Raw genomic sequence first — 12,124 nt, forward strand, 5'->3', positions numbered from 1 at the left:
GCAAGTCCAGGGTCCCCTTCCTGAGTACCCAGGTGTGGTTCCTCATCTGAGCATGATTAGATCCCAGGTGGAGGAGGGTTTCCAGTAAGCCTCCCCCATCGTTTCGCAACCCCATTGGGCACAGTAACCGTCCCCCGGCCCTCCACGTCCCTTTTGTGTGTTTTGTCCTGGACAAACATAGAAGTCTTTGTTCCTGGTCCCATGTCGCCCCCACCCCCACCCCCCGGGTGATGGCAGTCATATCCTGGGAATGTCGCCATCCCCAGTCTTAGTAGGGCCCATATAATGATCCAAGGGCCCCACAGGTAAGCCTTATCTTTAAGGCTTTTGAGTGCATTGGGCTCTCCATGCTGGGGTTGCGGCAGGCTCCATTTTTTCACCTGTATGGGTGGGTGGCCTTAACGTGTGAGGCGTGGATCCAGGCTGCGATGCCGTCAACCTTTAGTGCCATTGGGGGTCAGAAGGACAGTGTAAGGGCCTTTCCACCGAGGTTTCAAGTTTTAGGTCTGGTGTCTGCGGACCCAAACAGTATCTCCTATCTGGAAGGGATGCGGTACCACCGGCTGGTTCAGTTGGTCTCGGTAAGCAGCGGCGAGTGGCTTCCAAACTTCTCTCTGCACAATCTGTAGACACCTGTAAATGAGCCTCCAGAGAAGGACTGTTAGCAAAATCGGCAATGTTTGAATTAAAGAAATTTATAAATGGGGAAGGAGCCCCATATAGGATTTCAAAAGGAGTCAGTCCATGAGGCCCCGGAGTGTTGCGGGCCCTGTACAGGGCCAGTGGTAAGAGGAGCACCCAGTCTCTAGTGCCAGTTGCAAGTGTTAATTTGGATAAGGTCTCCTTAATTGTTCTATTCATGCGTTCTACCTGTCCTGAACTTTGGGGTCTATACGCACAATGTAATTTCCATTCGACCCCTAGGAGTTTGGCCACCAACTGACTTACCTGGGAGACGAAGGCGGGCCCGTTATCGGTGCCAAGACTTGAGGCATTCCGTACCTGGGAAATATTTCTTCCAAGAGCTCTTTGGTCACCACCTTTGCGGTTTCGTGTTTGGTGGGAAAGGCTTCTATCCATCCTGAAAAAGTGTCTATGAACACCAAGAGGTATCTGTACCTCTAGAGACCTGGCTTAAGCTCCATAAAGTCGATCTCCCAATGTACTCCGGGACGATGTCTCTGTGCCCGAACTCCTGGACCAAGCTTGGTTCTGCCTGCATTTACCTGAGCGCAGGTTTGGCATTCATCAGTCACTTTTTGCAGGGCTCCGTCCCTGTTCAGGAGGTATTGGCCTGACTCCTGTCTGTCCAACAAGGTTTTCATCTTCTTTGTCCCCAAATGAGCCAATTTATGCAAGTAGTCTATTATTTTATAAGTATGTTTTGTTGGCATACCAATCTTTTCCTTGAAAACCCAATGTTGCTTTTCGGGGTCATATGTGGCCCCCATTTTCTTTAGGAGATCAATGTCCTCTTTACTATAGGGTAGCGAACTGGAGGCTTGGGCCTCTTCCGGGTTCGTCAAGGGGAGAACTTGGGAGGTCTTGGTTGATTTTATAGCAATCTCTTGAGCAGTGTGATCTGCCTGTCTATTTCCCTTTGCCCTAGGGCTATGGCCTTTTTGATGCCCAGGACAGTGTATAATACTTAATTTTGGGGGCAAAAATAAGGCTTTCAGGAGTGCCAGTATCTCAAGTTTGTTTTTAATTTCCTTTCCTTCTGAGGTCAGCAGCCCTCGTCTTCAATAAATTTCCCCATGTATGTGAGCCATGGCGAATGCATATCGGCTATCCGTATAAACATTCAGTCTCTTACCTTCTGCCATCCGGAGTGCCTAGGTCAGAGTGCCTGCTGGTAGGGCTTCTGCCTAAACTACCTCAGTCTCTGTTGTCATTGCTGCCCCCGCCTTTCGTTTTCCATTTGCCAGGAAACTGCTGCCATCCGTATACCAAGTATAGTCAGCACCTCGGAGGGGTTGATTCGTCAGGTCCGGTCTGGTCCCGTGTGTTTCTGCGAGGATCTGGAGGCAGTCGTGGTGTTCCGGGTCCTCCGGCAGGGGGAGCAAGGTCGCGGGATTAAGAGCGACCACAGTTCCGAATTGCACCTGGTCTGCATTCAGGAGCAGGGCTTGGTAGTAAGTCATGCGGGCATTGGAGAGCCAGCAGTCTGGAGGCTGCTTGACCAAGGCTTCCACCACATGGGGTGCCAGGATAGTCAGTGGCTGGCCCAGGGTTAGTTTACCCACGTCTTTAGTGAGGTGTGCAATAGCTGCTACCACTCACAGACAGGGCGGCCACCCTGAAGAAACTGGGTCGAGTTTCTTTGAGAGATAGGCTACAGGATGCCTCCAAGGGCCCAGTTTTTGAGTTAGGACCCCTTTGGCGTAACCCTGTCTCTCATCCACGAACAAGTCAAAGGGTTTGGTAATGTCAGGGAGGCCTAAAGCAGGGGAGGCTGGTAAGGCTTTCTTAATGTTTTTGAAAGCCCTCTGCTGTTCCTCTCCTGAATCAAACATTGTCCCTTGTTTAGTTAGAGGATACAAGGGTGCGGCCATCTCGGCAAACCCTGGGATCCAGAGGCGGCAGAATCCCGCTGTTCCCAGAAACTCTCGCAGCTGGCGGGGGTTCCGGGGGGCAGGGATGTTAGTGATAGTTTGTTTGCGCACCTCGGTCAGCCATCTCTGTCCATCTTTTAATTGATAACCTAGGTAAATGACTTGCTTCTGGCGTATCTGAGCCTTCCTGGCTAATGCCCGATATCCTATTTGTCCCAATGTCTGCAGGAGGGCCTTTGTGCCCTCCTGACGTTCTTTCTCCGAAGCGGCCGCCAGAAGGAGGTCATCAACTTACGTGGGATGGTGGCAGAGTGCTCAATAAGTTATAGGAGTTGGGGACCGTGGGGTGCATGTCCTCCACCCTTTTGTAATTTCCTTCAAATCCTGCACTGGCCGGTAGTCCCCAGTCCCCGGTTTCTTTACTGGTAAAAGGGGGGGTATTCCATGGTGACCGGCAGGGGATGAGGATGCCCTGGTTCAAGAGCCTCTTTTTTTTTGCAATAAGCACATTGGTCCCTGTCCATTTTGGCCCCCTTCCTTTCTCCCAGCCTACCTCCCTCTCTTTCTTGTCCTTGAACTACAGTGGCCAGCAGCCTGCTTAATTCTTTATTCTTTTTCATGTCTCTTTCCTCATTCCCTTGTATCACTTGCTTTACCTGAGCCACATTAGTGGGGCGGCGTGCTGCCCCTCAGAGACCCGCTATGAGCAGCTGGTGGTAAAGACGTAGATGTCCCCTACTTGAGTCCGTGGTAAAGTCCCAATTAGGGTGGGTCAAGGGAAAAGCTGCATCCATCTCGTTCGGCAGCTGGGTCGGGCATCCATTGTCGCCCGAGATATTCGTCCCAGGTTGGCTGGTGTGTGACTAAAATAGACTCGATTAGATTAGTCAGCGCCACTGGGTTTTTGGAAAAGGAAGGGTTATGCTGTTTCCAGTTATAGAGATCAGAAGCTGAGAATGGCCAGTACTGTTGCTGCCCATTCGGACCCTCTTGGAGGGGAAGGGCATGGGAGGTGGAATCAGGCGGTGGCTCGTGTCTGTCCCTCTGTTGGCCAGCCATAGGTGAGAGGGCCGGGGATTCTTGTGGGGGCCCCTCGGCCATCGCCGCTTCAGGTCCCTCTGGGCTATCTGATCCTGCATATGGAGGAGGCTCAACATTTTACAGGGGGTGTCAAACTTTTCCAACTTCTATAAGCAGTTACAAATATCATCAGGTCAATTCCAGTAAGAGTACAATGACAGACATTGTTGTTATTAAATACCATCAGTTCCAGTCTCTGAGAAACAGTTAAAACCCCAATTTTCCCCCCTTCTTAAGTGAAGAGGGGTTGTTAACGATTGCCCCATGGTACCAGATTTAGACTCGAGCACAAACAGATATACAAAAACAAAGAACATATTTAAACACAAAAATCCAACAATTAGACACAAACAATATGGATGCGCAGCACGGCTTCGGCGCAAAACCGAAAGCAAAAATTCAGATGGAGACTGTGAAAAATCGGGCTCTGGCCATCTTTGGAATGTGGCCCGCCAGACGAGCTCTGAAAAAGCTGCCACCTAATTTCGGGCTCCAGATTCAGACCCAAGTCAGCAAAGCAAGACTTTGGGTCTGATACAGATTGAGCTCCGGAAAAGCTGCCACCTAATTCCGGGCTCCAGACACCCTTGGAACGTCTTCCAGGGCTGTGGGATGGAAGTCCGAGCTCGTCAGCTCCTTCCTGGGCCCGCCAGATACAGAGTACAGATACAGAGTACAGAGTTAACAAAGCACATAAACGACGCAGACACGGACTAACAAATCGGTGCTGGCCAGCTTACCTCCCGATGGTGGGTCGGTGGTCCCTGGGTGGGGGCCTCGATTCTCGGCCAATGCACCAAATGAAAGACCCCTGGTAGGGACCTTCCCTCAGGTGGAGACCCCGGACCCACAGACAAGGCCGAGACCATGAGTCGGATGCAAACTGTAAGAGGTTTATTAGGTAGACACAGGTACCTGCAGGCGGCAAAGTCTTTCGGAGGACTTGCGCACCTGCAGACTGGGAGGAGGACTTTTTATAGGAAAGAGGGCAGCAAAAAGCAATTTACAGAAGCAGAAGCGTGGTTATCGGAATGAGGCGGGGGGCATGAATGGTTTTCCTCTCCCAGCATGGATGTCTGGCAGCAGACATCCTGCTCTTATCTTATAGATATCCTGTTTTCCTCTCACGAGAGCAGGCTAGCTGCTGATCCTGAGAATCTTTCAAGCAAACAGGACGTTTTCCCGGTGAGCCTGCTAGCTGTGGGTTCTGAGGAGGGGGTCTGTAGGGTCTGTGCTGCTGGGGTTATACGTAGGAAGTGGTCTCCTGTGCCCATGTGTTGTAGAGTACTTCCCACTTTCTCTTCTATCAGGTTCAGTGTGTTCAGACTGATATTGAGGTCTTTAATCCATTTGGACTTGAGTTTTGTGCATGGTGATAGATATGGATCTATTTTCATTCTTCTACAGATTGACATCTAGGTATGCCAGCACAATTTGTTGAAGATGCTCTCTTTCTTCCATTGTATACTTTTAGCTCCTTTATCTAAAATCAGGTGTTCATAAGTTTGTAGGTTAAAGTCCGGGTCTTCTATTTGATTTCATTGGTCGACTTCTCTGTTTTTATGCCAATACCAAGCTGTTTTCAATACTGTAGCTCTGTAATAGAGTTTGAAGTCAGGGCTGGAAATGCCTCCAGACGATCCTTTATTGTATAAGATTTTTTTTGGCTATCCTGGGTTTTTGTCTTTCCATATAAAGTTGATTATTGTCTTCTCAAGGTCTGTGAAGAATTTTGATGGGGACTGCATTGAATCTATAGATTGATTTCGGTAGAATTGCCATTTTTACTATGTTGATCCTCCCAATCCAAGAGCAAGGGAGATCCTTCCATTTTCTGGTGTCCTCTTCAATTTCTTTCTTCAAGGACTTAAAGTTCTTGTCAAATAGATCTTTCACTTCCTTGGTCAGAGTCACTGTCACTAAGACAAAAAGGCAACCCACTGACTGGGAGAAGATCTTCACTAATCCCGCAACTGACAAAGGTCTGATCTCCAAAATATATAAAGAACTCAAGAAACTAGACTGTAAAATGCTAATCAACCCAATTATAAAATGGGGCACTGAGAATTCTCAACAGAAGAAGTTCAAATGGCCAAAAGACACTTAAGGTCATACTCGACTTTCTTAGCGATCAGGGAAATGCAAATCAAGACAACTTTAAGATACCATCTTACACCTGTCAGAATGGCTAAAATCAAAAACACCAATGATAGCCTTTGCTGGAGAGGTTATGGAGTAAGGGGTACACTCTTCCATTGCTGGTGGGAATGCAAACTTGTGCAACCACTTTGGAAAGCAGTGTGGCGGTTTCTCAGGAAATTTGGGATCAACCTACCACTGAACCCAGCAATACCACTCTTGGGAATATACCCAGGAGATACCTTATCATACAACAAAAGTATATGCTCAACTATGTTTATAGCAGCATTGTTTGTAATAGCCAGAACCTGGAAACAACCTAGATGCCCTTCAATGGAAGAATGGATGAAGAAAGTATGGAATATATACATATTAGAGTTCTACTCAGCTGTAAAAAACAATGACTTCCTGAATTTTGTATGCAAATGGACAGAAATAGGAAACACTATTCTGAGTGAGGTAAGCCAGACCCAAAAAGAGGAACATGGGATGTACTAACTCATAATGGGTTTCTAGCCATAAATAAAGGACATTGAGCCTATAATTCGTGATCCTAGAGAAGCTAAATAAGAAAGTGAACCCAAAGAAATACATATAGTTATCCTCCTGGATATTAACCTTCATCAGGCGATGAAAGGAGACAGAGACCCACATTGGAGCACTGAACTGAAATCCCAAGGTCCAAATGAGGAGCAGAAGGAGAGATAGCACGAGCAAGGAACTCAGGACCACGAGGGGTGCACCCACACACTGAGTCAATGGGGATATTCTATCGGGAACTCACCAAGTTCATCAGGACTGGGTCTGAAAAAGCATGGGATAAAACCGTACTTGCTGAACATAGTGGACAATGAGGGCTGCTGAGAAGTCAAGAACAATGGTACTGGGTTTTGATCCTACTGCACGTACTGGTTTTGTGGGAGCCTAGGCTGTTTAGATGCTCACCTTACTAGACATGGAAGGAGGTGGGAGGTCCTTGGACTTCCCAAAGGGCAGGGAACCCTGACTGCTCTTTGGGCTAATGAGGGAGGGGGAGTTGATTGGGGGAGGAGGAGGGAAATGGGAGGCAGTGGCGAGGAGGAGGCAGAAATCTTTAATAAATAAATAAATAAATAAGAAAGAAAATAAAAAAAGAAAAAGTTGAACCAAAAATAAATAAATAAATAATATTTTAGTTCTTACTTAGTTCTAATTCTAGTTTCTCTCCAAGTGAAAGTTATTGAAAAAAAATGAACCTAAATCAGAATAAAGAGAACTTCATTCTGCTTGGTCTGAAAAGAAAGTGGGAAGGATTGTTTCCAAACAGCCCAAGCCAATTTATATTTAGACAACGGAGCTGTTAGCACCTCTCAGAGTGGCATATGTGTTCGGGGGGCATTAGTTACCCCCGTCCCCTCTCACATTGCACTGACATTGACTTGCAAGGGCAAGCTTTACAGGGCCAGAGTATGAGGAGTGATAGAGGCACCTGTAAGCCTGTGTCTGTGTCCAGACCTTGAGTAATGGATAAAATAAAGGTCTCAAGGCAGTTAGGCCACTTTCCTCACTGATGAGGGTTTTTTAGTTCCTAGTTAAAACTGATTGAGGGACCACTCTTTTAGAAAGCTACATGAATGGGTTAAAACCAGCTTAAAGGTAACACAGTAAATTGTCTAGTGTACGTGAAGACCTGGGTTTGAACCCTAGCACAATAAACCAATAAACATATAATAAAATCAAGAGAAAGAGAGAGAGAGAATAATACAAAATAAAGGTACTGTGGTGGTTTGAAGGAGAATGGCCACCATAGACTCATATATTTAAATTCTTGGTTGCCAGTTATTGGAACTACTTGGGAAGGTTTAGAAGGTATGGCCTGGTTGTGTCACTGGGGAGGGAGAGCTTAGAAATTTCAAAAGCCTTCTGGGTTCTCCCCTCACCCTCATCTCTCTCCTCTCAGATCAAGATGGGAACTCTCAGCTTCCTGCCACCATACCTTTACTCTGCCATCATGGACTCTAACCCTCTGAAACTGTAAGTGAAAGACCTGGATAAATCCAGACCCCCCAGCAGGAAGAAAATAACCAAAAATCTAAGCAGGAAGATGTAGACCGCCTTGGCGGGTTACTTAGACTATGGGTGTAACCCGTCTGGCAGGTCCAGTAATTCCAGGGTCATGGAGAGGTACCACCTGAAAGACATGGGCTGGTGAGAAGAAGGAGGCTAGGCAGATTTGTCGAAGCCTCCATTTATTAGAGTCATTGTTACAGCTTATATAGCCCCTGGATGAGGAGCTTGGGGGGCTGGGGCAAGGGATCTTGCCACGTGGTCCACGCCGGTCACGTAGGCCAAGAGGTTACAATTGGTCAGGTCACGATTCCTCTGCCAGGAGTTCACAAGTTGACACACCTAGTTCTCTAGATAGTTAGAGTGTGAGGCGGGTTCTGCTAACAGATAGCTCTCTATTAACAGACAATTTGGGTGTGGGATAGGCTTTGTCAATAAAACAATTCTCAATACAATTGGGAAGTGGAGCCCTCTCAAACTTCTCAGGGCAATTATCCTTATAATAATTTGGGGGGGGGGGAGGTGACATGGCTCCTGACAGGAAGAGAAGAATCAGGAATCTAGGATTAGCCCGTTCAGTGACTGTGTTTCAGGAACTAGCTGAAGATAAAGTTAGATTGTAATCTTGAGAAACAGGGAGTTTCCCCCTTGTGATTATCATTGGTATTTTTGGAATACTGTGTTTCAGGAACTAGCTGATTATGACCTTGAGTGATCTTGAGAGGTAGGGAGTCGTCCCCTTGTGATTTTCTGTGACACCCTCCCTGCCCCTTTTTTATTATTGGGCTGTGGTTTATTCCTATAAAAACCTCTTCTGCAGGTCACTCGGGGTCGAACTCTTCCCCTGCATGGGTTATGAGTCTCAGCCCCAGTGCACTGGTTCCCATCTCATTGATTAAAGCCTTGTGTGATTGCAGCAAGGACTGTCTCTCGTGAATTACTGGGGGGTCATGTTATCCCGAGACTTGAGTGAGAGTCTCCCCAGCAATGGGGGTCTTTCATAAGCAAATCAAATTCTTTTCTTTAGAAACTACCTTGGTCATGGTATTTTTCACAGAATAGAACATTAAGACAGATGTATACCTTGTTTGGTTTTGTGGTTTTCATCACAGTGGCCTAACAAGATTACTAGTATCAATATTTTCTGTTTTTGAGGATTGGTGAACATACTTCAGACCTCCCTGTAGTGAAAACTAGTGGTTTTCTAAGAGAAAGGGTATGTATCTGGAAAATCTGCTTAAAAACAGCCTGCTACTCAGTACAGAGGTATTGGACTCCCCAAAGATCAGAAGAGATGATTGAAATTCGTCCCTGAGAGTCAAGAAAACAGAGGAAAAGTTAGTGTGTGTTCCAATTTCACAAGAACCACTGGGTGTCACTAGTAGACTAAAGTTAGAAACACTGGCGAGGAACAACAACAACACCCAGACATGGAGAAAATAAATCATTTCCAAGAAGAAAAGTAGAAAGTGTCCCAAGATGGTCACAGGCAGCACTTAGAGGAACAGTGGGCATGAGTTCTGTTCAGCTGCAAAGACTTGTAGGTAGACTTAAGTACTCTGCGACCTAAGGGATAGAATGATGTATACATAATTTTGTGTGTTCATGTGTGTGCCCCTGGGAAGTAGAAAGAAATAATTTATTCACTATCCATTACAGCTTTCCAAATATTTAATATTATGAAATGACTAACTACATATTACTTTGAGAAAGATAAAAGAAAAATTTCTTTCATTTGGTGTGTTTACTGGCTTGTTTAGTTGGAAACAGATGGAAGGCCAATGGATCTGAAATATTTATTCCTTTAAAAAGTGTAATACTATAGGCTGAAACAATGGCTCAGTGGGTAGGAGCACTCAGTGCTCTTCTAGAGGACCTGGGTTCAAATCCCACCACACATAGAAGCTTACAACAGTCTGTATCTACAGTCCCAAGTGATTAAATGTCTTCTTCTGACTTCCTCAGGTAGTGGACATATTTGTGGTACACAGACATACATGTAGGCAAATATGCATAAAGTAAACAAAAATTTAAATGTCTGGTTATGCTAAGCAAAAGAAAACTTTATTTCTAGTTGAAACCCTTATTTAATCATTTGGAGATACAAACTGTACACTGTTAATGTGCTCCATGTGCTGAAACCATAATGTGGCTGGAGAGATGGTGCACCTGTTAGGAGCACTTACTGCTCTTGCAGAAGATGCAGGTTCAGTTCCATCGACACACATGAAGGCTTGCGACCATTTTTAATTCTAATTTTAGGGGTTCTAATGACTTCGTCTGACCTCTGAGGGCTCCTACATGCATGTGGTACATGTACATACACTCATGTGCACACACATACACATACAATAAATATTTTTTTAACAAGATAACCAATAGATAATGCAAATATCAAGTTCAATCTTTATTATGATTTTATAAGCGATATATCAAAACTAGATAATTACTGTGTGTTTGGTCAATGGCCCAAACGGTCAGAAGGAACATTGTTCTATAAAGTATTACCAGTCATCCTAAAACTATATAGTGAACAGAATAATATCAGGGACATTAACACTGAGCTAGTGTCCTGAGCTTCTCTGTGTTTCACGTATTGGGGTCTATTTCTAAAATATTTATAAGCCAAAGATGGTGGTCCACTTGTAGGTGCTGTGATTTGAGAGGATCACTTGAGCTCACAATTTTGAGAGCAACCTCGACAACACAGCAAAACATTGTCTTAAAAGACAAAAAGAATGCATGCAGTACACTGGGATAATGAGCAAGACTCCGAAGTTTCAGGTTCTCCAGTCCTTTGGGACACTGGAGGTTTGTAATTGTTAGGAATATTTCCTAAGCGAGCTCTCTGACGACGCAAAAATTCCCAATCAAGCCAAATCAAAACAAGCCGAATTAAGAAATATCCAGGTTTAATGGGAGACCTGCGCTCTCTGGGGTGGCCCCGAGGGGGAAATGGGAAGCCGCAGGAACGCGACCCCTGGAAGGAAAAAGGGGGACCACGTGTTCTTCTTTTGGGGGATCACTTAAGTACCCTGGGGAGTGGGTCAGGACCTGGCCTGCTGGGATTTGAAGTCCAGACCAGGCCTGGTGGCTGAGATAGATGCCAGGGACGGGGCCTAGGCTCCCAACCTAACAGTAATCACTGTTAGTATGCTGTATACATGTTATAATGTTCAACCGTGGGCTTTCCACAGAATCATTTTGGAAGTGAAATTATATTGAATCCCTTTTCTAAGATTTTACTTCATAGATCTAGAGTGCAGACTGAAAACTGAAAGACCCTAGGAGAACGTCCTGTTTGCTTGAAAGATTCTCAGGATCAGTAGCTAGCCTGCTCTCCTGAGAGGAAAACAGGATATCTATAAGATAGGACATCTACAAAGCAGGATGACTGCAAAGTAGGATATCTATAAGATAAGAGCAGGATGTCTGCTGCCAGACATCCATGCTGGGAGAGGAAAACCATTCATGCCCCCCACCCTCCCACCCCCGCCTCATTCCGATAACCACGCTTCTGCTTCTGTAAAACTTGCTTTTGCTACCCTCTTTCCTATAAAAAGACCTCCTCCCAGTCTGCAGGCGCGCAAGTCCTCCGAAAGACTTTGCCGCCCGCAGGTACCTGTGTCTACCTAATAAACCTCTCGCAGTTTGCATCCGACCCGTGATCTTGGTCTGGTCTCTGGGTCCAGGGGGTCTCCACCTGGGGGAAGGTCCCTACCGGGGTCTTTCAAAAACAAGATTTTTTTTTTTTAAATTCCTAGGCAAATGTAAAGCCTAGACAAGGTTATAGGCTACGGCAGCAAGGGATTCTGTGTGAGTAGGCACACACACTCAACAGCATGCCTGTGTGGAGGTCAGAGTCAAACACTGTGGACTCAGTTCTTCGATCCTTACCTGGGATCTGGGGCTAGAACTCTGACTGGCAGGCTTGCAAGCTTCTGAAGTTTCTGCACCCAGATAAGCCCCTCTGCCAACACAATAATCTGAATCAGACCAAATCAAATCATTAGAAAAAGCCCAGGTTTAATGAATACCAACACTCAGGGATGGTTTTCCATGCCCCCAGAGAGGAGCTGGTAAAGGAAGACCAGAAAACCAAGTGTTTGGTCTCTGGGTTGCTGTTTAAATACGCTGTGGGAGTGGTCTTGAGCATCTCTGAGAGGGGTCATAGTTTGGTGGGCTTTCTCGTGGGTGGAGTCTGAACTGAGGCAACTCCCAGGGGAGGGGGCTTGGGATGGAACTTCCACCGCACCCAAACATTCCAGACTCTTTGGATATATGGATGCCAGGGGCCGTGGTGT

This window comes from Chionomys nivalis, chromosome 15 (assembly GCF_950005125.1).
Source record: "Chionomys nivalis chromosome 15, mChiNiv1.1, whole genome shotgun sequence".
NCBI lineage: Eukaryota > Metazoa > Chordata > Mammalia > Rodentia > Cricetidae > Chionomys > Chionomys nivalis.